Raw genomic sequence first — 24591 nt, 5'->3', positions numbered from 1 at the left:
CAGAATAGAATTTCAACAATTGGCTAAGGTGAGAACCAAGAACAGAAACCAGAGAAAAAGTCATGAGTCCAGTCAATGTGCCTGTAGGTCTTCCTGCTGGAGAGTGAGCCAACTTTGCCTGGACCTGCACAGGAAGCCAATTGGGTGATACAGTTTGGCTGAGGGGAGGGTCGAGGTGCCCATCTTGAGGGACCAGAGGCTACATGTTGAAATATTAATTCATTGGTCCCCAGTGAATGTACAATATGTCTGGCTCTGGTAGACACAGGAGCTGAATGTTCACTGATTTATGGAAAACCTGAATGGTTTCCTGGGAACCCCACTGTTATAGATGGATAAAGGGGGAAGGCTATCAGAGTGAAACAAGCCTAAATACTGTTGGGAATAGGGCATCTACCCCAAAAGGAGTACACTGTGTATAAGTCTCCCATCTCTGAATATATTTTGGGGATAGATATCCTGTAGGACCTATGGTTACAAACTACTGCAGGTGAGTTCAGACTGAGGATACATGTGGTGAAGGTAATCCTGAGGGGACATGCCAAACACCAGTCTGTAGTTTTGCCTGTGCCTCAGTGGGTAACTAATACCAAGCAATACAAATTGCCTGGAAGGCATAAAGAAATTGGAGAAACCCTCCAGGAACTGGAAAGGGTGGGTATTATAAATCCCACCTATTAGATTCTGGTCACCATTCTGGAAAGGAGAAGAGGTTTGGTACACCTTAATAGAAAAACAATTGGCTGCCATGTACCACATCTTACTGGTTATAGAGCTCATTACCTGAGTGGCCCCAATACAGGTTAGAACCACCTATCCCTTCATGGGGTGGGTATGACACTGGACCCAAAAACCATGGAGTGGTGTGGAACAGATGCCTATACTGGGCAAGTGGGGTGCATACCTATAGCAGCATAGTGCCCTTTCTAGTAGCTCCTTGAGTGAAGAACTCCAGTGTTTACTGGGGTCAGTGACATATACCAGTGAAAGGCATGAAGAATTTTCTTTGGAGTCATTTAGTAGCAGAGAGCCCTTTATTGGGAGGGAAGAACTCTTATAATGGAGGATGCATGGTACACAGATGCCTCTAGCCATGGGTCACCCCCAAAATGGAGGTCATTAGTAGCAGAGAGCCCCTTATTGGCAGGGAAGAACTCCTATAATGGAAGATGCATGGTACACAGATGCCTCTAGCCATGGGTCACCCCCAAAATGGAGGGCTGTAGCTCTCCATCCTAAGACTGAGACAATAAGGGTAGAAGAAGGTGAGGGGAAGAGCAGTCAATGGGTAGAGTTATGGGCAGTGTGGCTCATGCTCACCCAAGAGCCCTCACCACTAGTTGTCCGCACTGAGAGCAGGGCCATCTAGTAAGGCTTGACTCTGTGGCTACCAACATGATACCATGCCAGCTGGTTTGTTGGTCACTAACTCCTTTGGGGGCAACAGTTGTGGCAAGACTTATGGGTCTGTAGTTGGTCTAAAACAGCTGCAGTATATCACGTGACAGGCCATTGGCCACTGGCATCTCCAGGAAAGAAAGCAGATGAATTGGCCCAGATATGTTGGTTAGAAGGAAAGCCTGTCTCTGATGTGGCCCAATAGTTACATCAACGTTTATTGCATGCAGGGCAGAATACAATAATGGCTGTAGCCCATCAGTGGGGCCTGCCTCTGACCTTTGAAGAAGTCAGTGGAGCCCAGCAGCAGTGCACTTTATGCTCTAAAAGGGATTTACACCAAGTCGCAGAGCAATCTGGGACGATAGGTGGCAGATAGACTGTATAAGGCCTCTATCAATATGTCATGACTTGTGTAGACACAGCTACTGAACTTCTGGTTGCTTTTCCTGTGCATTCACAGACAAGCAAATGACCAAAAGAGGCCTACAGCATCTCTTTGCAGCCTGTGGCCTACCACAGGTAATTGAAAGTGATCTAGGTGCCCACTCTCCTGTATATGTACAAGAATGGGTGCAACAATAGGAACAAAGTGGAAGTTTTATGTACCATATAATCCTATCAGGGCAGGCATGATACAGAGGTACAATGGTTTGTTAAAGTCTGGCCTGAAATCAGATATTAATAGTCTACAGGGATGATCAACCTGCTTATGGACAGTGATAGAACATTTTAAAGAGAAGCCCCAGAAGGGGGCATTGAGCCCTGTACACATGCTAACACACATTGCTGTCTCCCCTATACAACTGCGAATACAAACTAAGGAGGAATTGTTGAAGCTGGAGTTTGGTCACCAGAATATCTTGCTGCCAGCATCAACCACAATAAACCCCAGAGGCTCCATTTAGTGGACATGGCCCCAGATGTTTTAACACATGGGCCAGCAATGGCTGGCCCTCCTGGTACCTTGGGGACAAGGACTGGAGGCTGGCCTTATGTGTGCTCCTGGTATAATAGCAGTGTGGCCCCCATTGATCACAGTAGTGTACCTTAAATGGCCAGAAGGTAGGAGCATCTTACCAGAAAGTTTTGTTTTATTTTTATGGCCAGTGCATGCACTTCCAGTAGCACTATACACAGTTCCCTCAGTAATCCCCACAGGGAATGAGGTAAAGCTGTGGTATATTAGACTTGGATGGGACCCCCTTTTTGGGAGTCCTAACACAGGACCATTTTCTTGCATGCATCCTACCTGATGGACAAGATTTACCTATGTTGGTATTATTAAAAGATTTGCCTTATTGCCCTTAAGGTTAATCTCCTCTAATGTCTTTGTGGATTGGGTACATACCCTAGCAAAAACTATCTGCTATCTGCTGGGTATGCACAGAGTTCCCTACCAATTCCACTACTGGTCTCCTGTGGAAAGTGAACTCATATGAGTGGAACTGGTTTGAACACAGCTGAGATGACCACTTGGTGGCAATCGACCTCCTCAGGCTTGAAGACACCACTATTGCTGTTGTGGAATCTGGTTACAGTGTTGCAGCTTTCTCACACAGGCACCATCATGGAAGACTGAGGGCATGTGGATTATGAGGTGAGACTCCTGGATGGGTGGAATGTTAGGAAAGTGGAAGTTCCCATGGCCAGGATGCTCACCTGACCCTAATATACTTGTCCGCAGTGCACATGCAATGATGTAATAATTGGCCTACTGCATGGGTGCATACTTACACATGTGCTGGCAATGAGCCATTATTGTCTATGTTGATCTGTAAAGACTTCCAACCAGTGCTCTGCACAGAGGTGGATTGCAGATTGCAGACTTGCCAGATGTGGACATCATTCTAGCACTCGACCTGCTGCCATAAGAGTAAAGATTGGTATAAGACCTTTTATCCACAACGTTCCATTGCCATTATTCAGTCTCACTGAATCCAGAGTGACCTTGCCTGGAGCTGAAACCCTCTGAGACTACACTTTCCCACTTAGTATCTCTCTTCCACACTTTCTTTTGGGGGAGGTAGGAAAAGAAAATAATCTCATTTTCCTGGGCTACATTGTGACAAGGCAAAATTGAATTTCCTAAGGTCATAAGCAGAAGCAATTTTAAGACTTACATAAATTGCCATATGATTCTGTGGCACCTCCCAGATACACAGTTCTTTACAGGTCTTTAAGGCTTCTATCTCATTTCATTTTTGTCACCTCTCTATAAGGAAAATAAGGCAAGTATTTGCACTTGTTTCCATTGTACAGGTGAGGAAACTGAGATCCTGGGGAGTCTGACCTAAACAGTTCATATCACTAAAAGCAGCAAACCAAAACTACGAGCTTGGTTTTCTCTTTTCTGGTCTTTTTGTGAATTCTGTGGGTTGAGATAAAAGACAATGAACCTGGATCTTCAAAAGCTGAGGCTTGCAGTTACTGAACTTATAAAATTCATGGAAAATAACCAAGAAACACATTCTGGTATAGGCTGGGACTTCAAGGTCAAGAGAAATACTCATTGCCATTTTAACCAAGCTGTGTAAGTAAAAGCTAAGTTAATATGTGGAGAAAATGATGATATACAAAATAGCACTGTAGTTAATGGTTCAGCTTTGATTATTACCAAATGTCAAATAAAATTACCTCAGTTTTCTTGTAACTGAAGTTTTCTCTGTCGGTGTGAGGACGGCCTGGAGGCTCAAGAGCATCACAAGTGTTCACATGAAAATGGCCAATGCTCTCATGTCTCTCCACTCTGTTGGGCCACTCTTGCCACCCCCCTTGAAACCAATATATAGTATAATACAGCTATGAAGTCCATGCAATCATTTCTCATGACTTTTCCTTTTGCCTCCATGAGAGATCCGTTTTGGCATCTTTATTATATTATTCATTTTAGTTATTTTCTGAACACAGAGTAACAAGGTCTTCAAGGCTATGGATGACCGACTGTGCTTATACAAATCCAGTTAAGTTTCTTATGTTTGGAGAATCCTGGGAAGAGAAATAAATCACTGAAACTTCCATTATGAAAACCACCACTTAGCAATGAAGTTGTTCCTCCTGGGAAAGCAATGAAGATCGATGTCAGGAGGAAGGGTACGGCCAGCTGCAAGGACCCTGCCCGGAGCAGCAGTGCTCTCAGGGAATGAGCTGAGCCACGCACCACTGCAGCTCTCTTTTCTGGGTGTCGCTACTCTTCCTATCCTCAGAGACCTCTCTCAGCTTTTTTCCCAGTAAAGTTGTACGGAAGATACTTCCTTCACTCACATTCTTCAGACAGGCTTGTGGTGAGGTGATCAAACCATGCTGTTCGGTTCCCAGCACCTTCCCTTCCCCCAGTCCTCCCTGAGAGCCCTGTCTTCTCTCAGGACTCCTCCCTCCCCTAGGGATAGTTCTAAATCCAATGAAACTTAAAGGGGTTTTCTGGTTCTTCTGGAATTCTCACCGGGAGCTGTAACCATCCTCCCATATCCCTTGCTCCTGTTTCCTCCCTTCATGCCAAGGGCATCTGTGAAGGATGCTTAGGAAGATCTCAGAAGTCATTAGGAAGATGAAGGAAATTTGAATACCAATTAATTATTAAATGGCATTAAGCAATTACTGTTAATTTTGTTAAGTTGGCTAATGCCATGGTGGTTATGTAAATTTTTAATACATCTAAATTGGAGATAGAACCTGAAACACTTATCGATGAAATGGCATAATGTCTGAATTTGCTTTTAAATTACTTCAGAAAGGAAGGAGGAGGAGTATATTGGCCAGGATCCTATCCAGAGACAGAAACCACACCATTTATTGCAGCAGCAAATTTAACCTAAAGGATTATTAGCCAGGTCGCTGAAAGGCAAAAAGAGAACCTACGGTGTCATGGAAGTAGCCAGCACCTGCAGGAAGTGGTTACTGCCCTGAGGTCGGGAAGCAAGGGGACAGGTCACAATCATCAAAACCTCAAGGCCTGGAGGGGGTGCCTCAGTCAGGTGAAGAGCAAAGAGCAAGCTAGTCTCTGAACTTGAGGAGGGGCTGTGAAGATCCAGACTGGACTCCAGAGAGCGCTCTGCCCAACTGGGGCTCAGGTCTTTGATGAGGACCATGAGGCTGTTTGTGTGGTGTTACAACAGCTGCAACTCGATACTATGGTCACTCTGGAAAGGGCCTGCATGGTCAGGTATGGCAGCATCCAGGTGGGGTTAACAGGAAGCCAACAGGAAGAGGAAAGGCCCTTCTCCCTCGCCAGCCTCAGTCTCCTCCCAGTCCCACCATTGGCAGAGGCCAACAGGGAGCCATCCTGCAAAACAGAAACGAGGTTTGAAGAAGCCCAGCCCACAGCACCTCACAGAACACAGAAGTGTGAGATAAGAGCTTAACAACTGCAATGGTAGGAATACAAGACAAGACTGGCAAATAGGCATTAACTATTGAAACTGCATGTTGCATACAAGAGGGTTGATATATACTATTCCCCTACTTTTGGATATGTTTGAAAATTTTCTATGGTATGAAGTTAACATAAAAAGGAGACAACAGGCTCACTTTAAAAAAATTTTCACTATTGATGTTATTATTAATTATTAATATATCAAAATGATTTGAAGGGCAATCAAAAATATTTTTAAAGATCAATCTATAATTCTGCCATTCAAACAAGCCAAATTTGCTTTCTTAAATATTTGCTTTATTGAGAATCTTACATCCCATGGGTAACAGACCACTCAGTACACTGAGAGCTTAGTTTTAACCCTTTCTGCCATTTCTCTATGGTCACTTTTCTACTTTAAGACAGAGTTCTTGACCTACATCTCCATTTAAGGATATGACCTAGATTATTGTCAGGCTGCCAAAACTCTCAAGATAGATAGACATAGATGTAGAATGTAGATATAGATACAGATAAGGTAGAGAGAGATATAGGAATAAGGTAACAATAGATAGATATACAGATAAGGTAGAGATAGATAGATGATAGATAGATATTAGATAGATAAAGATACAAAGTAGAGATAGAGAGGGAGATATATATATAAGGATATGACCTAGATTATTGTCAGGTCGCCAAAACAGTGAGGTAGAAAGAAAAGTCAAAAATGACTTCCACATTACTTGTCTGTGTAACTGGGTAAGTGGGTGATGATCTCATTCACCAGGCAGAAAATACAGGGAGAAAAGCAGAAGGCAGGAGATGTTCGGTTTGTTTTGGGGACACCTGAATGTGAGCATTCTGAGGGATATCCAAGTTGAGGTGTACAATAAAGAGTTGAGTATATGGTCCGAGAGCTCATATTTTGAAGGATCTTGAATGAAGATAAAGATGGAGAGTTACCTTTTGTTTTTAATAATTGTATTTGTTTTTAATTCCACAAAGATACATAAATATATGAATTGTAACAAATTCAAACAGCACACATAAAGTATATCTTGAATGCCCTTCCCCCATTCTAGATCCTCCCTAAATGTAACTGATACTGTCGTTTTCATCTATACCCTTCCATAACTTTTTCTCTGCCTTTACGTACATATATATGAACTTATACAACTCTGTGTTATTTGTTTATTTGTTTACCTGAAAGCTATTGGGCTGCCTTAGGTCATTTCTCTGGGAAATAAACTCTGTGATGGAGATTTGCATGCAAGAGATTAAATGGAGGGAATGGATTGCTAGTGTAACAGCAGTAAGAGATTGAGAGATCAGGGTTGGGTAGAAGAACAAGTTGAACTGTGGTGCAAATACAGCTGATTCTCAGCCCATCTCACTGGACATTCTAGAACTAGGAGAGGCCTTTGGAGTAGACCCATATTGAGGCCAGGGGCCTGGGCCATTGCACCCTCACATTAATCAGACATTGAATGAGAGCTGCCACTGAGAAGGGATTTGCTTTAGGAAACATGGCTTTGTTCAGCTAAGGGCAATTCCTAGAAAGGGATTCTGCTGTAATCCTGAAGGGAAGACCGGGAGGCACACATCCACTATACAGGCTATATGTATGGTTCTGAAGTTTGGATAAACCTAAGAGTATATCCCAGAGACTGATCTTTTTTGGTAGTTAGATTGATCATATTTTAATGGCTAGTGTTTCAGAGATGATATACCACAGTCTCTTTAATCATTCTCTTGTTGATGGACATTCCAGTTGTTTCCAACTCATTACTGTTAGAAACAATACTGTGGGTCAAATGGATTTTCAAGTTGGTAATGATTGGATGACTCCCTATTATAGGATGCCCTCCCTGCTCTGGAAACAATGATAAAAACTGTATATAAATCAAAGGTATCCACTACTTAAAGTAACTGGCAAATGAACAGAAGCAGAAAGACTCCTCTGGGGAGTAAATGCTTGGAGGAAAGGTGTGTTATGATGTATGTTCTCCATTTCTGTGGCTGTTAGTGTGGCATTACCATGGTGCATTTGGCATTTGGAAGCCTAGTGGTGAGGGCACTGATGGAAAAACCAACAGTCTTTCTGGTTAGCAGAAGCAGAAAAATGAAGCTGGGAAGCTGTTACTGAAGTGAAGGAAGGAATCCTGGAAGGAAGAGAAAGGGCACAGAAAAAGGATCCCTAAATTTTGTCTCCCCACATCTCAGGCTGACCTCTGAACCATGTATGTATGAGCAGAATAAAGCAGCTCAGCTTAAAATAAATTATTTGAATAAAGACCACAGCTGCTGCCCAAAGAAACAGAGTTTGCAGTTAAAGCCTAGCCAAGAAAACTGCCTACTTAAGCAAAAGAAACATGATTTAGAGAAAAATAACAGAAACCAGAATCTTTATAACTCCATATTGATAATGTGCGTGATACATTCCAAAATAATTTGACATATGAAGAAACAAGAAAATGGAGCACATTCTCAAGAGAGAAGAGAATGAACAATGTCTGACCCTGAGATGAACCAGCTGTTGAAACTAACAGATAAGAATGTTACAACAGCTATTTTAACTATCCTTGATAAAGTAAAGCAAAATATGTTCTGAATGAATGAAAACAGGAAAACTCAGCAGAGATATTTAGTCAAAAAAAAAATCCAAGTGGAAATTATAGAGCTGATAATTATATCTGAAATTTTTTAATTACTAGGTGAACTTAATAATCAATTTGATCTATAATAAAAAGAATAAGCAAACTTAAAAATAAATCAATGAAATTATCTATGTAGATGAATAGAGAGAAAAAGATTGAAAAAAATAAACAAGAGACCCCTCAGATCATATCAAATGGTTCAACATACCAGAAAAAGAGAGAAAGAATAGGGCAGAAAAAAAAATTGAAATAATAATGGCTCAAAGTTTCCCAAATTCGTTGAAAAACAGAAATTTACAAATTCAAGATACTTTGCTGACACCAATTAGGACAGATAAGAAGACAACTAACACTGAGATACCTGGTAGTTAAACTGTTGAGCCAAAGATAAAAAACTCTGAAAGCAGCAAAAGAAAAATAACACATTACATATGTACACATTACAAACAGAATCCAGTGAAGAAATGAGTTCTCATCAGAAATCATAGAGGCTAGAAGAGAGTGGAACATCTTTTAAGTCCTGAAATTAAAAACAAACAAACAAAAACCTAACTAACCCAGAATATCTTATCCAGCAAAAATACCCTTCAAAGATGAAGGCAAAATAAAAACAATTTCAGATAAAAGAGAATCATGAGACTTTATAAGCAGCAGATTTGTTCATAAGAAATGCTATGACAAGACAAGTTCTTTAGGCTGAAGGGGAAGGATTCTAGATGAAAATCTGGATCCTCAGGAAAGAATGAAAAGCAACAGAAATGGTTTTTAAGAAAAAAAGCTAGGGAACAAAAACTTATTTATTTTTTTCTCTTAATTTTTAAAGTAAATCTGTTTAAAGCAAAAGCATGACACTGTCTTGTGGGATTTATAATATAGGAATATGTAATATATATGGCAACTATAACACAAAGAACAGAGCAGAAGTGGATATGGCATTACTTCCATATTTTACACAAAGTGTTACCATGTTAACTGTGAAAAAAATATATCATAATCACTAGTCAACACTAAGAAAAAAAATGCAAAGAAGCACACCTAAAGGCCAATAAGAAAATATAAATGGACTTTAAAATATTCAAATAATATATTTTTAAAAGCAATAAGTGAAAAACATAGGCTAAAACATAGATGAGACAGGTAAAAAAATCAACCAATCAAAATTACATTAAATATTAACAGATTAAACAATTCTATCAACAGGCAGAGATGGTCAGGAGGGATTTTATAAACTATTATCTACTTGAGATACACTTTAAATCTGAAGACACAGATTGGCTCAAAGTAAATTAATGGGAAAAATATATATACTATGCAAATAGAAGGTGTAAGAAGGTTGCAGTGGCTATATGAATATCAGACAAAATAGATTTCAAGACATGGGTTGAACTGTTTTTCTTAAAAAGATATATTGAAGTCCTAAACCATGGCACCTGTGAATGTGACCTGATTTGGAGTCTGCTGATGTAATCTAGTTGAGATGAAGTCATAGTGGACTAGCATGGACCCCAATCCAATAAGCAGTGTCTCTATAAAAAGAGGGAAACTTGGATACAACACAGAGACACATAGGGAAAAGAAAGTTATGTGATGATGGAAGCAGAGATTGTTTTGATTTATTTATGCCATGGAATACCAAGTATTGCAGGCAACCAACAGAAGCTGGAAAAAACAAGAAAGGATTCTTTCCTAGAGCCCTCAGAGGGAGAACGGTGCTATGTGTACCTTCATTTTGGACTTCAAGCCTCCAGAGCACATAGAATAAATTTTGGTTGTTTTAAATCACCAAGTTTGTGGTACATTTTTAATGTCAACCCTAAGAAACTAATACCCAAGACGAAGAGTATTATCAGTGACAAAGAGGAATATTTCATTATAATAAAATGGTCAATTCATGAGGAAGGCATAACAATCATAAATGTACATGCAACAAGTAAAAGAGTTTCAAAATACATGAGGTAAAAACAGACAGAATTAAAGAGAGGAACTGACAATTCCACAATCTTAGAGATTTTTATCCATCTTCTCTTAGCAATTAGTAGAATAACTAGGCAAAAAAATCAGTAAAGATACAGAAGATCTGAAAAAAGAAACTCACACTACCAGCCACATAAATATATAAAGGAAAGAAGCACTGTTAGCCTTAGAACATTCTTTTCTGCTTTCTTCAATTTTCCTGCAATTTCCCCAATTACAGTCTTGGTCTTTCTTCTGATATGCAACATGTTTACCTTATTTCCCCCTCAAATTTATGGTGGCAAATGTTTTTAATTTGCTTTTTAAAAAATATCTTTCCTCTTACATCATTTGTGCTGCATTTTCTTTTACTCTTTCTTCTTAGTCAATCATTTTAAAGTTCTCTTTTCTCATCAGTGTGTATCTTCCACACATTTTCTTTTCTGTTTTGTTCTAAATTCATACTTCTTGTAGATTTCTGGTTTTCTTAAAATAATAACAGTAAGCCCTTCCAAGCGTTCTAAATATATTCAGTCTTTTAATCATTTACCATAACCCTATGATGTACATACTATTAATATTCCCATTTTATAGATGAGGACATTATGGCACAGAGAAATTAAGTAACTCACCCCAGGTCACACAGCCAGTAAATGGTAGAGTCAGATTCTAACTAGGCAGTTGAGACTCAGCATTTGTGCTCTTAACTATTGGGCTATGAAGTCTGTCTCCCTAGATTGAAAAATTAAATATTTTGGTTCCTTTTTTATAATAACTTTACTTTTATTTCCTCTTTATCAACTTCCTCTTTTTCAGAAGTTTTTCTCATTCTCTGTTATATTATTCTTCAACAAATTAGTTCTTGATAACTCCTTGATTGCCATGAAAAATTTTCTTTCTAAACCTCCGTTAATAGATTGAAAAATGCCCCCTGCCAGAAGATATCCCTGTCCTAATCCCTGGAACTTGTGCATGTTCTTTGATATGGCAGAATTTTTGTAGGTGTGACTGAGGGGCTGCAGATAGGGAGCTTTTCCTAGATTATCTGAAAGGGTCCTCATATAATCACATGTATTCTTAAGAGAGAAGCAAAAGCAGATCTGACACAGGTAGGGAGGAGGGAGCAACAGGAAGGCAGAGCAGAGAGGGGTTTGGAGACTCTGCCCTTAAAGAACAGAGTAATGCAGCCACAAGCCAAGGAATGTTACTAGTTACTAGAAGCTGGGAAAGCAAGGAACAGACTCTCCCCTAGAGCTTCAAAAGGAAGCATGGTCCTGCTGACACTTTGATCCCTACCCAGTAATACTGATTTTGGATGTCTGCCATCCAGAACTGTGAGAAAATAAGTTTCTGTTGCTTTGAGCCACTTAGTTTGTGATAACTTGTTACAGAAGCTATAGGAAATGGCTTCTCTCAGCTACTCTGTTAAAACATTTTCCTTGCTTTCTTCTTTCATGAAGACAGAGAATCATATTCTTTCATGTGTAGAAATGTTGGATATAGACCTCCTATGTGCTAGGCTCTAGGGATAAACATGTAAAACAGCACCTTTATTCTGAAAGAGTCTGGGTCACTGTGGGGCAGTGCTGGGGCAGGGTAATTTCAAACAAAATACAACAAAGTATATAGTATGAGACTGAGAAAAACTATGAGGTCATGCAGGGGGGCTGTGCACCTGAGAGGACCAGGATGGCTTCTTCAACGAGGTGACATCTAAGCTCAGGCTCCCACAGGAAGTAAGAGTGAACCAGGCAAAGAAATGTTCCAGGCAGATGGAACAGCATGTGCAAAGGCAGTGAGCAGGTCATCTCTCAGGTCCTCTGCATTTTAAAACACCTTCATTTTTCTCCAGCTAACCAGTCAGACCACAGAATGTCTCTTATTCTGGGCCATGTGCTTGGTAGTGCTCTGTACATGTTTGTTAATAATTCAAAGGATAAAGCATAATTTTAACATACCTGGTTTCCTTGCTTTCACTTCTAACATTTTTCAGTGGAAGAATCAGTAGCTGAGGGCTGGAGATGTGAGTCCTAGTTTCCATTTCCGTTTATCACAATGCTCATTTTTAGAATACAGTTTCTCCTCAGTTCATGAGTTTCCTGACAGATCACGTGGGACATAAGAACCATGAACATGTTTGCAGAAGTACCAGGTGTGGCCAAAATGGACGCTACTCTTACTCCATTTGACCCCTAACCATGACTTTTATTAGCTGACCTTTAATTTCCAATATTCCTAAAGACTCAGGAGAGCTGGTGGATGATTTTTCTGCCTCCGTGTAAAAGGCCTTAGCCATCTCTAACACTGGCATTACCTCACCATCCTGTGGAATCATTAACTCATTGTGGGCAGGAATTGACCACCCACACATCTCACTTGTAACTGCCCTGGCTCTACAGCCAGAAACTGCACATAGAAAGCAAAGAACAAATGTGCATAAGAACAAATGTGCATCAACAGCTGTGTTTTCTTTCTCCCTTGCCTTTCTTGAGAGAGAGAGACCCATGCTTAGGGCCATGTTCTACGCTGCTCTTAGCTCATGAGGGTACTTTATCTAGGTCCACGAAGATATTTAAAAGTGTTCACTTTACTTATCAACATCATTATAATGCCATTATAGTGCCACACACTATGCCATGTGTGAGCTTTGAATTGCCAAACAACTCTGAAGGTTGGAGGAATTTGATAACAATGCAATCAAGAATTCAAACATGTTTTTAAACTTTCTCTCAGAATAGAAGGCAGTTGGATAAGGATACTGAAGTTTGGAAAATGGATGCCTTTGCAGAGAAAATGGTGTCATTTCAGAGTGCAGCTGAATCTACAGAACTAACCTCTTCTTCCTCCTCAATTTAACAGACATTTTGTTGGCTGAGTTATACAGCTTCCCGCCCTGCTTCTGAAGGTCTTTGTTTATCTTTGCAAGGACAATTAAGTGACAGGAATGTGTAATCTAGTGAAGCACTGCCAAGACAAACAGTTCTTCTAAAATGTTATGTAGAAGTGGCTATTCTTGCTGGTGTTTCTGCAAGAGTCAGAAACCACTTGCTAATAGCTTAATTCCATTTCTCTGGAACAGGCTGATCCTATTGCAGAAGAGGGACCATGTGGTCTGCTGGTCAGAGAGAAGTCCTGGAAACCTGAATGGGCCCACACTTTACAACATAGCTGAGCAACTGACTCACTCTGTAACCTGGGTTACATCGCTTAACCTCACAGGGCTTGCTGTCCATCCAGCTGGAAAATGTGTAAGACGTGAAACTGGACTGAAAATCCTTTGTGGTGCAGCTGATTGGCCTGACCACAGGGTGCAGTGTGAGACTGCTGTGTTGACAAACAGTGCTGTGCCCTGCAATTGGCAAAGGTAAGCCTCACAAGATGCCATGTGACCTCAGGCTGGAAAGTCTCACAAAAAGGAGTGGGAAGCCTCTCAGCAGAATCAGTAGATGAGTATTTCTAGTGTCTGCCCCAGTCTGGCCTCAATTGGCCTCAATGAATAATCATATTTCCCTGTATAATGGATCTTAAATGAACCTTGGTGGAATCTAGATCCCCAGCTCACTGGCACATAGTGACTGGGCTTAGCAGGGCAAGTTCCCTGCAGTGCCGTGTGTTCCTTGCTCCAGGGATCTCAGAGTTGGCAGAGACTCAGCTATGCTGAGACAGGGATGAGCTTGAGGGAAATGAGGAGCAAGCCCTTCCCCGGGTCTCCAGAGGGGAGAGAGTTTACATAAAACTCACACACTTGAATGGGAATATAACTGATTGGAAATCAGTGAGCTAAGTTAAAAGACAAAACAATTCAAGGGAGGGAATGTTTATCTCACAGGAAACAAAGTATTACTATCTTTGCATACCTTTAAGATACTGCCTTCCTATGCATAACTCAATCATAACATCCATTATGTGTATTTCAAATACTTTTTTGCATGGTTTTCTCCCTTGTTTTCATTAGAAAACTGTAAGTCCCGGGAGAGGAAATCCCAGGGCAAAATACCTCTAAAAACCTAAATCAGTCAAAGGGAGAAATAAAGTTTAAAGCCCGTTTACTGCTCACAAACTGCAGTCCAGGGCAGTTTTTCTCCTCTGCTCTGGAAGAAGCCAGCCAGCAAGCAAGCCAGACCCCTCCCCTTAACCTCTCAGGTTTAGACACACCCTCAGTTGCCCAGGTAATTAGCCACTGATAGGGAGATGAACTCTCCACCCCTGAGGAATGATGCAAATGCACTAAAGCCATCTATCTCTCCACCTCTGAATGCTTACTGATACGCAGATATACTAAAGCCAGGCGAGATATTCTAGAAATATTACAGTTTTACCTGCAAAAACCCAACTAATAATGGCTTGAGCTAGAAAGGTACTTGATTATGTTATAGAAAATGAAGTCTGGAGTTCACGGTCCCAAAGATGGATCAGCAGGTCAGTGATGCTGTGGCACTGTGTAAGCATATATCTGCTTCCACTAGGCTTTCCCTAATTTCAAGGTAGCTGCCACAGCTCTTCACATCATGGTTGTATACAATGGGACACCCAAGAAGTAAGGAAGTAGGTAGTTGGTTCATGATTTTTATCAGGAGGAAAGTTCTTCTCTTAAATCCCTACTAGACTGGCCCTTGCCCTTAAGTTTCATTCACATGCTCACTCCTAGACAAATTACAAATCATTGCTTCTGACCAGACACATTACTGTCTAAACAAAATTGGGCTTTTGTTAAGAAAGAAGGGGGGTTTACAGCATTAATGCCTACCTTAGTCGTCCAACAGACTGTAAGTTCCTTGATGGCAGAAATGGATTCTTACTCTTTTTTCTTTTTCTTTGGTGTCTCCAAGGTATAGCATAGCATCTGACAATAGATGCCCAAGAAATATTTGTTGAATGAATGAAAATGACCAAGGATGGAATAATATAACAAGATAGGCATGGAGAAGTACCAAAGTTACAGAATAGTACAGATTTTTATAATCTTGGACCCTCGCCTCTAATTCATAATTCCCATCATGGAAGGTAATTTGAAGGGAGGAATGAATTACAAAAGGTGGTGTTTTTTTAGGGTGGTCAATCTGGCATGAGTAAGATTTTAGAAAAAGCTGATAAGCAGAAAGTCTGCTGCATCTGTATTTTTAAATGGACATTTGAGCTGCCGTGCATTTTAAAACATGGACAACTGAAATCTCACAAAAGTTAAGTTAAATTGCACACATGTTAAGAGATGTGTAGGAAGAGCAGGTCCATGCGCCCTACATGAGGAATGGTTGCTAAAGATTCTGCTCTCACATCCAAATGCTGAACATCCAGAAGAGGCAAAGAGACTAACACTTCCACTTTTTTTAAGAGCCAGGAAACCTTCCCCAGAAAGTCTACAGTAGACATCCCCTCACACTTCTTTGAACAGAATAGAGCCACATGCCCAATCCTAAACAAGTCACTGGAAAGGGGAAAGGGATTAGTGTGACTGGTTTAGGTTACTCATTCAGGGTGGGACGGATGTTGGCCAGAAAATCTACATGGTGTGGTCCAGTTTAGGAGCTGCTGCTACACTGTCAGTTCAGAAGTTTAAAAACCCTGCATTTGTTTCATTTATTGTAGTAAAAATAGTTATGCAAGGAGGATGTAAGAGATATTTTGGAGGGTGGATAGTCATTAAATGAGTATGGGGGAGTGGAGAAGCAACTGAGAGGGAGGAATCAGAGAGTTTTTGAGGTTGAATTTCTCCTCAAAATCGATCTGCAGCAACGACAGAAAGATGGAGAGCCAATGACCAACTATTTCCAGAAACTTGGAAATAGTTCCCAGATTTAAAATACAGTTGTGGTTAACAATGAACAAACAAAATCCAAAGTAGGTAGCAGAATGCAGGACTCAGAGAATTTTATTATGTGGCAAAATAGGGATAATAAGGTCAGCGAAGAACAACATACGTAATAAGTTCACATGGCTTATGACCACTTCACCTCCCAGAAGGCTAAAAAGGTGATAAGGAGAAACATTATTCTGCCCTGAATTTTGATGAGTCGCAACAAACTAGTTAAGAAGAGCAACCAGAAAGGAGCAGCTTAAACTTTGTGAAAGTAGGGAGGAATATAATAAGATCAGTCAGACATGGGTTTTCAGAGTTACAGGAATAGATTCTTAGAGAGCTCAGAATAAAATTAGAGTTGAGAGACTCTCATGAAGATGGTCTTCCTACAATTCCATTTGACATGGATGGCACAGGACTGGAAGGAGTAGCCACAAGAATCTATAAGGCTGTGCAAGGTGCTGATGACCCCAAATTTTAAAGGAATATCTATTAAAAGATGGAAGGAGTCATCACATGGTAGATAAAACCTTGGCTATGCTGGGGGCGGAGCCAGGATGGCGGCGTGAGTAGAGCAGTGGAAATCTCCTCCCAAAAACACATAGAGCTATGAAAATATAACAAAGAAAAATCTTCCTAAAATAGAGACCACAGGACACAGGACAACATCCAGACCACATCCACACCTGCAAGAACCCAGTGCCTTGCGAAGGGGGTAAGATACAAGCCCCGGTCCGGCGGGACCCGAGCGCCCCTCCCCCCGGCTCCCGGCGGGTGGAAAGAAACCGGAGCAGTTTTTTTTTTTGGCGAGCGCTTTTTGGAAGCCTTAAAGGGACGGGCCCCCATTGCTAGGGAGGCAGGGTGGCGGGACCGGTGAGCAGGTGCCTGGGACCGGCACCTGAGGACAAAGAATATCCCCCGTTTCTCCCTACAGGACCAGCGGGCGGGTGCCTGAGACCGGTGCCTGAGGACAGAGAAAATCGCGCGTTTTCCGCCTTTTTTTTTTCTCTTTTTGGCGAGCGCTTTTTGGAAGCCTTAAAGGGACAGGGACCCCAGTGCTAGGGAGGCAGGGTGGCGGGACTGGTGAGCGGGTGCCTGGGACCGGTGCCTGAGGACAAAGAATATCCCACGTTTTTCCCTGTGGGACCGGTGGGCAGGTGCCTGAGACCGGCACTTAAGGACAGAGGAAATCGCGCGTTTTTCCCCTTTTTTTTTTTCTCTTTTCTGCGAGTGCTTTTTGGAAGCCTAAAAGGGACAGGGACCCCGGTGCTAGGGAGGCAGGGTGGTGGGACTGGTGAGCGGGTGCCTGGGACCGGTGCCTGAGGACAAAGAATATCCCACGTTTTTCCCTGTGGGACCGGTGGGCAGGTGCCTGAGACCGGCACTTAAGGACAGAGGAAATCGTGCGTTTTCCCCCTTTTTTTTTTCTCTTTTCTGCGAGTGCTTTTTGGAAGCCTAAAAGGGACAGGGACCCCGGTGCTAGGGAGGCAGGGTGGCGGGACTGGTGAGCGGGTGCCTGGGACCAGTGCCTGAGGACAAAGAATATCGAGCGTTCCTACCCTGCGGGACCGGTGGGTGGGTGCTTTTTGGAAGCCTTGAAAGGACAGGGACCCTGGTGCTAGGGAGACAGGGCAGCAGGACCAGTGAGTGGGTGCCTGGGACCGGCACCTGAGGACAAAAAAAGAAAAAAAAAATTGCTTGCTTTTTCCTTTTTTTTTTTTTTCTTTCTTTCTGTTCCCTCTCTCATTGTTGCTGTTGTTGTTTTGGTTTGGAGAGTGCTTTTTGGAAGTCTTAAAGGGGCAGGACAGGTCACTTAGACCAGAGGCAGGGAATCTGGGGATCTCTGGGCACTCTAACCCCCTGGGCAGCAGGGAGCACAGAGACCCCTTACGGAGATAAATAGCCTCCCGGCCGCTCCCCCTCCAACGGGGCTCCACCATTTTGGAGGAACAGCCCCAGACAGGCCAAGCCCACAGCAACAGCGGAGATAAACCCCAAAGCAACTGGGCAGGAAGCAGAAGCCCTGTCTGCGCACAGCTGCCCAGCACAAGCAACTAGAGGTCGCTATTCTCCCAGGAAAAGGCTACAAACCAACAAGAAGGGAAGCTCTTCCAGCGGTCACTTGTACCAGCTCTGCAAACTATCTCTATCACCATGAAAAGGCAAAACTACAGGCAGACAAAGATCACAGAGACAACACCTGAGAAGGAGACAGACCTAACTAGTCCTCCTGAAAAAGAATTCAAAATAAAAATCATGAACATGCTGACAGAGATGCAGAGAAAAATGCAAGAGCAATGGGATGAGATGCAGAGAAAAATGCAAGAGCAGTGGGATGAGATGCAGAGGAAAATGCAAGAGCAGTGGGATGAAGTCCGGAAGGAGATCACAGATGTCAGGAAAGAGATCACAGAAGTGAAACAATCCCTGGAAGGATTTATAAGCAGAATGGATAAGATGCAAGAGGCCATTGAAGGAATAGAAGCCAGAGAACAGGAATGTATAGAAGCTGACATAGAGAGAGATAAAAGGATCTCCAGGAATGAAACAACACTAAGAGAAATATGTGACCAATACAAAAGGAATAACATTCGTACTATAGGGATACCAGAAGAGGAAGAAAGAGGAAAAGGGATAGAAAGTGTCTTTGAAGAAATAATTGCTGAAAACTTCCCCAAACTGGGGGAAGAAATAATCGAACAGACCATGGAATTACACAGAACCCCCAACAGAAAGGATCCAAGGAGGACAACATCAAGACACATAGTAATTAAAATGGCAAGGATCAAGGACAAGGAAAGAGTTTTAAAGGCAGCTAGAGAGAAAAAGGTCACCTATAAAGGAAAACCAATCAGGCTAACATCAGACTTCTCAACAGAAACCCTACAGGCCAGAAGAGAATGGCATGATATACTTAATGCAATGAAACAGAAGGGCCTTCAACCAAGGATACTGTATCCAGCACGACTATCATTTAAATATGATGGTGGGATTAAACGATTCCCAGACAAGCAAAAGCTGAGGGAATTTGCTTCCCACAAACCACCTCTACAGGGCATCCTACAGGGACTGCTCTAAATGGGAGCACCCCTAAAAAGAGCACAGAACAAAACACACAACATATGAAGAATGGAGGAGGAGGAATAAGAAGGGAGAGAAGAAAAGAATCTCCAGACAGTGTATATAACAGCTCAATAAGCGAGCTAAGTTAGGCAGTAAGATACTAAAGAAGCTAACCTTGAACCTTTGGTAACCACGAATCTAAAGCCTGCAATGGCAATAAGTACATATCTCTCAATAGTCACCCTAAATGTAAATGGACTTAATGCACCAATCAAAAGACATAGAGTAATAGAATGGATAAAAAAGCAAGACCCATCTATATGCTGCTTACAAGAAACCCACCTTAAACCCAAAGATAAGCATAGACTAAAAGTCAAGGGATGGAAAAACATATTTCAGGCAAACAACAGTGAGAAGAAAGCAGGGGTTGCAGTACTAATATCAGACAAAATAGACTTCAAAACAAAGAAAGTAACAAGAGATAAAGAAGGCCACTACATAATGATAAAGGGCTCAGTCCAACAAGAGGATATAACCATTCTAAATATATATGCACCCAATACAGGAGCACCAGCATATGTGAAGCAAATACTAACAGAACTAAAGAGGGAAATAGACTGCAATGCATTCATTGTAGGAGACTTCAACACACCACTCACCCCAAAGGATAGATCCACCGGGCAGAAAATAAGTAAGGACATGGAAGCACTGAACAACACAGTAGAGTAGATGGACCTAATAGACATCTATAGAGCTCTATACCCAAAAGCAACAGGATACACATTATTCTCAAGTGCACATGGAACATTCTCCAGAATAGACCACATACTAGCTCACAAAAAGAGCCTCAGTAAATTCCAAAATTATGAAATTCTACCAACCAATTTTTCAGACCACAAAGGTATGAAAGTAGAAATAAATTCTACAAAGAAAACAAAAAGGCTCACAAACACATGGAGGCTTAACAACATGCTACTAAATAATCAATGGATCAATGAACAAATCAAAATAGAGATCAAGGAATATATAGAAACAAATGACAACAACAACACTAAGCCCCAACTTCTGTGGGATGCAGCGAAAGCAGTCTTAAGAGGAAAGTATATAGCAATCCAGGCACACTTGAAGAAGGAAGAACAATCCCAAATGAATAGTCTAACATCACAATTATTAAAACTGGAAAAAGAAGAACAAAGGAGGCCTAAAGTCAGCAGAAGGAGGGACATAATAAAGATCAGAGAAGAAATAAACAAAATTGAGAAGAATAAAACAATAGCAAAAATCAACGAAACCAAGAGCTGGTTCTTTGAGAAAATAAACAAAATAGATAAGCCTCTAGCCCAACTTATTAAGAGAAAAAGAGAGTCAACACAAATCAACATAATCAGAAATGAGAATGGAAAAATCACAACAGACTCCACAGAAATACAAAGAATTATTAAAGACTACTATGAAAACCTATATGCCAACAAGCTGGAAAACCTAGAAGAAATGGACAACTTCCTAGAAAAATACAACCTCCCAAGATTGACTAAGGAAGAAACACAAAAGTTAAACAAACCAATTACAAGCAAAGAAATTGAAACAGTAATCAAAAAACTACCCAAGAACAAAACCCCGGGGCCGGACGGATTTACCTCGGAATTTTATCAGACACACAGAGAAGACATAATACCCATTCTCCATAAAGTGTTCCACAAAATAGAAGAAGAGGGAATACTCCCAAACTCATTCTATGAGGCCAACATCACCCTAATACCAAAACCAGGCAAAGACCCCACCAAAAAAGAAAATTACAGACCAATATCCCTGATGAATGTAGATGCAAAAATACTCAATAAAATATTAGCAAACAGAATTCAACAGTATATCAAAAGGATCATACACCATGACCAAGTGGGGTTCATCCCAGGGATGCAAGGATGGTACAACATTCGAAAATCCATCAACATCATCCACCACATCAACAAAAAGAAAGACAAAAACCACATGATCATCTCCATAGATGCTGAAAAAGCATTTGACAAAATTCAACATCCATTCATGATAAAAACTCTCAGCAAAATGGGAATAGAGGGCAAGTACCTCAACATAATAAAGGCCATATATGATAAACCCACAGCCAGCATTATACTGAACAGCAAGAAGCTGAAAGCATTTCCACTGAGATCGGGAACCAGACAGGGATGCCCACTCTCCCCACTGTTATTTAACATAGTACTGGAGGTCCTAGCCATGGCAATCAGACAAAACAAAGAAATACAAGGAATCCAGATTGGTAAAGAAGAAGTTAAACTGTCACTATTTGCAGATGATATGATACTGTACATAAAAAACCCTAAAGACTCCACTCCAAAACTACTAGAACTGATATCGGAATACAGCAAAGTTGCAGGATACAAAATTAACACACAGAAATCTGTAGCTTTCCTATACACTAACAACGAATCAATAGAAAGAGAAATCAGGAAAACAATTCCATTCACCATTGCATCAAAAAGAATAAAATACCTAGGAATAAACCTAACCAAAGAAGTGAAAGACTTATACTCTGAAAACTACAAGTCACTCTTAAGAGAAATTAAAGGGGACACTAATAAATGGAAACTCATCCCATGCTCATGGCTAGGAAGAATTAATATCATCAAAATGGCCATCCTGCCCAAAGCAATATACAGATTTGATGCAATCCCTCTCAAATTACCAGCAACATTCTTCAATGAATTGGAACAAATAATTCAAAAATTCATATGGAAACACCAAAGACCCCGAATAGCCAAAGCAATCCTGAAAAAGAAGAATAAAGTAGGGGGGATCTCACTCCCCAACTTCAAGCTCTACTACAAAGCCATAGTAATCAAGACAATTTGGTACTGGCACAAGAACAGGGCCACAGACCAGTGGAACAGATTAGAGACCCCAGAAATTAACCCAAACATATATGGTCAATTAATATTTGATAAAGGAGCCATGGACATACAATGGCAAAATGACAGTCTCTTCAACAGATGGTGCTGGCAAAACTGGACAGCTACATGTAGGAGAATGAAACTGGACCATTGTCTAACCCCATATACAAAGGTAAACTCAAAATGGATCAAAGACCTGAATGTAAGTCATGAAACCATTAAACTCTTGGAAAAAAACATAGGCAAAAACCTCTTAGACATAAACATGAGTGATCTCTTCTTGAACATATCTCCCCGGGCAAGGAAAACAACAGCAAAAATGAGCAAGTGGGACTACATTAAGCTGAAAAGCTTCTGTACAGCGAAAGACACCATCAATAGAACAAAAAGGAACCCTACACTATGGGAGAATATATTTGAAAATGACAGATCCGATAAAGGCTTGACGTCCAGAATATATAAAGAGCTCACATGCCTCACAAACAAAAAACAAATAACCCAATTAAAAAATGGGCAGAGGAACTGAACAGACAGTTCTCCAAAAAAGAAATACAGATGGCCAGGAGACACATGAAAAGATGCTCCACATCGCTAATTATCAGAGAAATGCAAATTAAAACTACAATGAGGTATCACCTCACACCAGACATCCAAAAGACAAACAACAACAAATGTTGGCGAGGCTGTGGAGAAAGGGGAACCCTCCTACACTGCTGGTGGGAATGTAAATTAGTTCAACCACTGTGGAAAGCAGTATGGAGGTGCATCAAAATGCTCAAAACAGACCTACCATTTGACCCAGGAATTCCACTCCTAGGAATTTACCCTAAGAACGCAGCAATCAAGTTTGAGAAAGACAGATGCACTCCTATGTTTATCGCAGCACTATTTACAATAGCCAAGAATTGGAAGCAACCTAAATGTCCATCGGTAGATGAATGGATAAAGAAGATGTGGTACATATACACAATGGAATACTACTCAGCCATAAGAAGTGGAAAAATCCAACCATTTGCAGCAACATGGATGGAGCTGGAGAGTATTATGCTCAGTGAAATAAGCCAAGCGGAGAAAGAGAAATACCAAATGATTTCACTCATCTGAGGAGTATAGGAACAAAGGAAAAATTGAAGGAACAAAACAGCAGCAGAATTACAGAACCCAAAAATGGACTAACAGGTACCAAAGGGAAAGGAACTGGGGAGGATGGGTGGGCAGGGAGGGATAAGGGGGGGGAAGAAGAAGGGGGGTATTAAGATTAGCATGCATGGGGGGAGGGAGAAAGGGGAGGGTGGGCTACACAACACAGAGAGGACAAGTAGTGACTCTACAACATTTTGCTAAGCTGATGGACAGTAACCGTAATGTGGTTGTTAGGGGGGACCTGATATAGGGGAGAGCATAGTAAACATAGTATTCTTCATGTAAGTGTAGATTAAAAATTAAAAAAAAAAAAAAAAAGAAAGAAAGAAAAGGGGGATTACTCCTTAACAGGATAAAACTATTGGTAAATCAAAGATCAACGCATGCTTTAAATATCCTTAATGTTGATCACTTAAAGGGTGTCAGATGTTCAGCTATGGAGGTACTCTTTTCTGATAATATTCCTTTCTCTTAATTAAAAAAAAAAAAAAAAAAGCAGTTACTGTGTGCTGACCTCCAATGAGTTCTGCACAGTGGTACAGAGGGCATGTCAAAGTGTGGGCAAAGGGTCTGTTTGTTTCTACGCAGAAGATCAAGGCCTAGCTTGGATACCCAGAAAATGAACTAAGATACGATATGAGGAGGAGCTTCCGGCATCAGCACTCTCTGGAGGACTCGTGCCGGGGGATGATCATCAAAAAGCCTCCACAGGGATCCGGACGATGCTGCGGTTGTGGCTGCATCCAGCCCACCGTCTCCTGGACTTGCCATAAGAAGGAGGAGGGAGATGTCTAGGCTGGCATGTGCATACAGTGAGACAACGAATTTGACTGGATCTGTACTGTTGGAACTCTACCAGGAGTTGGGAGGGGTGCAAGTTGTAGCACCCCAAAATCTCATGACTATAGACTATCTATGGTTAAAAGAACATATGGGATGTGAACAGATCCCAGAAATGGGCTGCTTTAATTTGTCTGATGGTTCAAGTACAGTTGGACAATATCCATCATATCATAGATAAATTTTCACAAATGCCTAGGGTGCCTAAATGGTTTTCTTGGCTTCACTGGAGATGGCTGGTAATTATAGATTTGCTTTGTTTATGTCACCGTATTCCTATTATGTTAATATGTGTGTGCAAATTAGTTAGTAGTTTAAAACCTATACATACTTAAGGTACTATACAAGAAGATATGTCAAAGAAATAATCAATCCTCCCAAGTTTCCTTCATATGCTACATCTATAGCTTTTCTTCTTCCTTCCTAATTACAAACCTTAAATAGAATTCGTGCCTCATATCGAATTTACCGAGTATCATA

The sequence above is a fragment of the Manis javanica genome, chromosome 1 (genome assembly GCF_040802235.1).
Source record: "Manis javanica isolate MJ-LG chromosome 1, MJ_LKY, whole genome shotgun sequence".
In the NCBI taxonomy this organism is placed as follows: domain Eukaryota; kingdom Metazoa; phylum Chordata; class Mammalia; order Pholidota; family Manidae; genus Manis; species Manis javanica.
This window is presented reverse-complemented; position numbering follows the sequence as displayed.